Source organism: Anopheles coustani, chromosome 3 (genome assembly GCF_943734705.1).
Source record: "Anopheles coustani chromosome 3, idAnoCousDA_361_x.2, whole genome shotgun sequence".
Taxonomy (NCBI): domain Eukaryota; kingdom Metazoa; phylum Arthropoda; class Insecta; order Diptera; family Culicidae; genus Anopheles; species Anopheles coustani.
In genome coordinates this window covers 55,956,706-55,962,973 of record NC_071288.1, presented here as the reverse complement: position 1 = coordinate 55,962,973, position 6,268 = coordinate 55,956,706, and positions in this window count along the sequence as shown.

Genomic DNA, 6,268 nt, shown 5'->3' with positions numbered 1-6,268 from the left:
CTGCCGAGGGTAGCCCTACCCGGTTAGTATCTCCAGGTACTAAGAGGCCAAGAGATATTGGCTTCATTAACGGCGGGCGAATTCTCTAAATTCAGAGTCGCTCCTGTAATGCTGGAATACGAGAAGAGCCTTCCTCCGTCTCGAAATGTATTCACAAGCATACCACCGGCGTTCTAAAACGAGACGTAGAGACGGTTACGGGATCTGCTGTCTACTGGTATCATAGAACAGGTGACGGGTGGAATGGATAAGTCGTTTTGTTCTTCACTTCTCGTGGTTACAAAGGGCAAATCGGACATTCGACTCCTAGTTGTCCTTAGAGGCCCGAATAAAAGCATAATAAGGACGCCTTTTAGAATGCCGACGCTAGAAGCTATACTGGCTAAACTTAACGGAGGATCGTGGTTTTCGACAATTGACTTAACCAGCTTTTTTCCACGTAGAGCTACATGAGGAGTGTGGACATTTAACAAACTTCTTTGCCGGAGATGGGACGTATAGATTCAAGAGACTCCCGTTTGGCCTTTGTAACTCTCCAGATATCTTTCAAGAGATACTAATAATCATTGAGTGTAGGAGAGGAGGAAGATGTAGTGGTTAGGGCGAAATAGGAAGAGATTCACCAAGTCAGAGAAGGAGACAGAAAGAGAAACGCGGATGTTAGTCAAAACACGGGCGAAATTGAAAGAGAAGGACTGAATCATAGAGAAAGACAGGGGGACCGGCGTCGGCCAGCTCGTGAAGCGCGAGCTCGATTGCTGGTGACAGTCTTGTGGTTGGTTCGTAGAGTGCAGTTGTGCGAAAACAAGAAAAGAAAGTAATAAAGAGATACCGATAAAACAAAAAGTAATAATGTCTAGCGATCACGACACGTCCAACCCGCAAGGACAGATGGAAGAAGTGAACTATCCAGGCTCGTGGCGCGACATTGAAGACTCGCTGGAGTCGTACGGCGGCGGTCCCGAAGAAGATGTGCGCGTGTGGTTCGAGCAGTTCGAGGAAATAGCGGAAATGGCACGTTGGTCGCCTGTGCAACGGTACATCATGTGTCGCCGAAAGTTGATGGGAACGGCGCGGAACTTTCTTAGCACACTGCGTGGCGTGACTAGGTACTCTGAATTGCGTGGAAGATTGTGTCACGAGTTCGGAGAAACGGTCAAGGCCAGCGACGTGCATCGGAAGTTAGCGGCAAGAGTACTTTACTCAGCGAATAACATCGAGGAGCTTAAGACAAAGCTAGTGCTGATGGAAAGAGCAGAACTAAAACGTGGAAAAGAACGGGACTATACACTCCCAAATCGTATTTCTAAGGAAGTAAAATTCGAACACCGGAACGTCACGAAAAGGGTAGGTGAAGGAAATCTGGTGAAAAACGAGTTGCGCAATGACAATTGTTACAATTGCGGGAATGCCGGTCATCGTGCAAAAGAATGCGAGTTCAAGCCGAGAGGACCGAGGTGTTACGTGTGTGACGCGTTTGGACATGTCGCGAAGAATTGCCCGAAGAGAAACACCGGAGAAACCAACGCCATCGATTCGAGGAACGAGGGGACTGTGATAACCAAAATCGACGGTGTTGAACTGTATTCGTTGTTTGACACCGGCAGCCAACACAACTTGATTACGGAAAGTGCCCACCGTCGCATCGGAGCGCCTAAGGTTTCGGGCACAACAATGGTTTTTTAACGGCTTTGGGGCGAAACGAACGGCAGCTAAAGGCAAATTTGAGCGGAACGTGCTGATCAACGGTCGCCAGTACGGGGATCTGATCTTCTTCATTATACCGGACGGGAGCATAAAACACGACGCGTTGCTAGGAAGAGAATCGTTGCAGTGTTTCAACGTGGTGGTAACCGGACGGGGCTTGGAATCGAGCCACACGACGATCAGGACAATACCGAAGTGCTTTTATACGAGGAACAGTGGATCAACAATATTACGTCGGATTCGGCTGAACTCGACATAGCACCACGATATGTCTCCCAGGTACGACGGATAATAGAAGCGTACGTTCCTAGAACGAACGTCAAAAGCGTAGAGACCACAATAATATTGTAGGACGAGAAGCCGGTCCGATCGACTCCAAGAAGGTTCGCTCCACGAGAGAAAGCGGTGCTGGAGGCGACAATAAAAGAGTGGTTGGAGTTGGGAATTAACAAGGAGAGTGACAGTGACTTCGCAAGCCCGGTCACATTAGCGAAAAAAAGGACAGATCACTCCGTGGTGGATTATAGGGAATTGAACCGAAAATTGGTGAAGGATTATTTCCCCATGCGAAATATAGACGACCAAAATGACCAGCTCAAATCGGCTAGGGTATTCACGACGCTCGATCTAAGGAATTCATTTTTCCACGTACCTGTTGAAGTAACGAGTCAAAGGTACACGGGCTTTGTCACTCATGACGGACAATACGATTTCCTGAAGATCCCATTCGGTCTGTCAAACAGCCAGGCCAATTTTAGCCGATTTGTGGCAAACGTGTTCCGAGGACTGATCAAGACTAGACGCGTCTTGATTTACGTCGACGACTTGATAATTCCAACGGATGACGAAGAAACAAACCTGAAGACACTGAAGGAGTTGCTGGAAGTCGCTAGCGAGAGCGGTATCGAATTCAACTGGACGAAATCGCAATTCCTGAAGCCAGAGGTAGAATACCTGAGGTACGTAATCTGCAATGGAATTTACCGAATATCTCCAAGAAAGATACGAGCAGTCCGACATTTCCCTGAACCCAAAAATGAAAAAGAACTCAGCGTTTTTTGGGTCTCGCTAGCTATTTCCGAAAATTCATTGCCGGATACGCAGTGATTGCTAAGCCACTGACGAATCTGCTGCGGAAGGAGGAAGTGTACAAGTTCGGAGAAACGTAACAAAGAAGCTTCGGACAGCTGAAAGATTGCCTAGTGTCTGAGCCAGTGCTGAAGATCTACGACGAGAAGGGGGAAACAGAACTACATACAGACGCCTCTAAGGACGGTTTGCTGCAGTGCTTTTACAAAAGGCTGAGGATGGTGAATTCCATCCAGTGTATTACACGAGCAGCCAGACATCAAGTGCGGAAAAGAACTATAGCGCGTACCATTTGGAGACATTAGCAGTGGTTCGTGCGGTTGAAAGGTTACGCGTGTACCTTCTTGGCATAAAATTCAAGATTGTAACAGACTGTGAAGCATTTATGCAGACACTGAAATCAAAGGAGTTGTCAGCTAGAATAGCGAGATGGGCGTTAATGCAGCGCTTTTCAGGAAAGCAGAGTCGCTCGTAAGTAAGCGATACACGTGTCTGCAGCTAACAAAGTCGCGGAACGAGGACTTAGTTTCGTTTGTCTGCCGAGTGAACCGCTCCTGCATGAATTTCCAACTTTCCGCAATGAGCGAAGAGCAGTTTAAATGCAAAATGCACGTTTGCAGATTGAAAGATGAAGCCGACGCTGAAGTGCGAACGAGGCTTCTATCTCGAATCGAGGAGCGAAACTACGTTACATTGGAGCAACTTTCTGCGGAATGTCAACGTATCGCGAGTCTGAAAATCGACAGCGCGATGATTGCAGCAAAAACTAATGATCGCGTCCTGGCGCTAAGGGCCAGAGGACCGCGATACCAGTCGCCTGGTCAAGATCAAGGAGGAAAATTACGGCAAGAACGTAGCGTGCATCGGGAAACTCGCGGCAAGCCGGCTGGGCGTTGTTGGTTGTGCGGAGGTACCCATTGGGCAAGGAACTGTTCATATGCCCAACATAAGTGCCTTGACTGCAAGAAAACGGGCCATCGAGAGGGTAACTGCAACCAACAGAACGGTAGGCGCCAGCGGCGAAAATCTAGGAAATGGAACAGGCGCACTCCGGTAGAAACACGGTTTGTTACGGTCAACGTCTGTAAGGTGACGCAAGCTAGGAAATTCGTCGACCTTCTGATCGGTAACAAGAAGGTGCGCATGCAGCTCGACACCGGTTCGGACATCACGGTGGTCGGACGGAGCGCATGGGTAGGCCAACATTGAAGCCGGTAGGAGTATGCGCGAGGACAGCGTCTGGCTCGAAGCTTCAGCTGGATGGTGAATTTTTTGCGCGGGTTGGCGACAGGACTAAGGTCATCGTTATTCGCGTTATACCATCAGACTTGCAGCTTCTGGGAGCAGATTCGATCGAACAGTTCCAGCTCGGGTCAGTGCCAATGGACCACTTTTGCAATACGATAAACCCAGAAGCACTAAAATGGGAAACCAAGTTCCCTAAAATGTTTAGTGGAAGTGGATTGTGCACTAACGCAAAACCAGATACCGAGTACATCATCGCAAGCGATGAGTTGGAAGAAAACGTGGGTTCCGTTGTACTAAATTGTATTAATGTATTTTCGCTTCATTTTAGAGATGTTGCGAAGGCAACGGAATCCGACCCGGTACTGCGGCAAGTAACCAAATACGTTATGGAAGGCTGGCCGCGTGATAAATCATATGCGAGGCCTTAACCACGTACCGGGGTAGTATTTTGTTCGGGGAGAGAGTGGTCATCCCAAGTAAGCTACAGCGGCGTTGCTTGGAGCAGCTGCACGAAGGACATCCAGGGATCTAACGGATGAAGGCGGTGGCTCGCAGTTACGTGTACTGGCCATGCATAGACAAAGACATTGCCGAGTGCGTAAAAATATGCCACGCCAGTGCAGTAGCATCAAAGTCCTCCCCGCGTGAGAAACCCGTTTCCTAGCCAGCTACCAAGGAAGCACCGCCAGTGGACGATAAACGGTTCGGCAGTGGTGACGACGTTTATATCAACCAGTATGTTAGAAACTCTTGGCGGTGGGTTCCAGCACGGATCGTACGGGAACTAGGCACTGTAATGTTCGAGGTGGAGACCGAAGATCGCCAGGTGCATCGCCGTCACCTGAATCAGCTTTGAGCGCGCGGTTCTGCCACTTCAATTGATACACCTTGTTAAGCCGTAGAGCCGAACCGATTGCCGTTGGATTTGCTCATCGATACAGCGCCGCAGGCAACAAGGCCGATTTCTCCTGCAGGGCAGCAAATCATCGCATCGGATACAGTTGCATCTCCACGACCAGTCCCTTTCGTGACTAGCAGACGACGGCAGCCGATACAAGTGCCACGCCGGTCTTCTAGACCTAGAAAACCCCCACGTAGGCTCGACGAGTATCGTCTAAATTAAAAAGGGGGAGATGTTATGATAGGACCTGACCCGATGGATAAGCTTTGGGCCACTCACTGATAACTCACCGTTATCAGCTAACGTGGGTTCCTGCTATCCATCGGGGTCAATGCGCAGCGACCGTCGATCACTCGACTTCGGCTGGGGATTGCAAGAAGATCGGGCACGGACGAGCCGCGCGTGGCGTCCATTTGTGTTAGGAAGGTTTTATCGTTTAGCTTTTAGGCTAATGACCGGAATTTAATGTGTACGTGATCGTTATAGAAAATATAGTAATGTGTAGATAATTATGTGATTGATGTGTTGTCACTGAAAAGACCAAAGACGCACGGAAGAACATAAAAATTCAACCCCCATCTAAAACTGACCCAAGCAGGATCTCAAACCAACAGACCCATAATTTACTCCGTTCAGAAAACCTTTGACTACGTCCACATTAGCTGGGAAAATTCAATAATTGATGATAGTGAGAAACCTAAACGAATAGGTATCATATCATACTTCATATCATACGAAGGAAATCATCGCTGACTAAGATTTTGGCTGGGGAAGCGCGATCGTATCGGACGAGCCGCGCGTGGCGTCCGTTTGCGTAAGGAAGTTTTACCGTTTAGTTTTAGGTCAAAGACCGGAGTTTTAATGTGTACGTGTTCGTCAAGGTAATATAGTTCTAACTCAAAGTACCAGTTGTGCGAAAGAACATAAAAGTGGTGTTCGATGCCAAAATGAAGGTGGAAACAACGTTTACCATTGCCGGTGAACACACACCAATCAAGTACCCTGAACAGAGACTCGAACATAAGTGTAGGAAATTCAGCAATTGAACATTGATAACCAGAAGATAAACAAAATCTGATCAACCATAACCAAATCATCGGTAACGGATAGAAACGGAACAATCGTTTTCAATATTGTAGCATACCTGGCATTCAAGAGTTAATTCAAACGGAATGCAACGTAGTATAATTCACTATACAGAACCATCAACAATTGAAATTCCGATTCACCACAGCAGAGAGCATCGCCGTGGGAACGTCCGAGTTAACTCAAGCTCCTCCGAGGAAGGAGAACACATTACCATCCTGCAGATGCCCGGAAGCC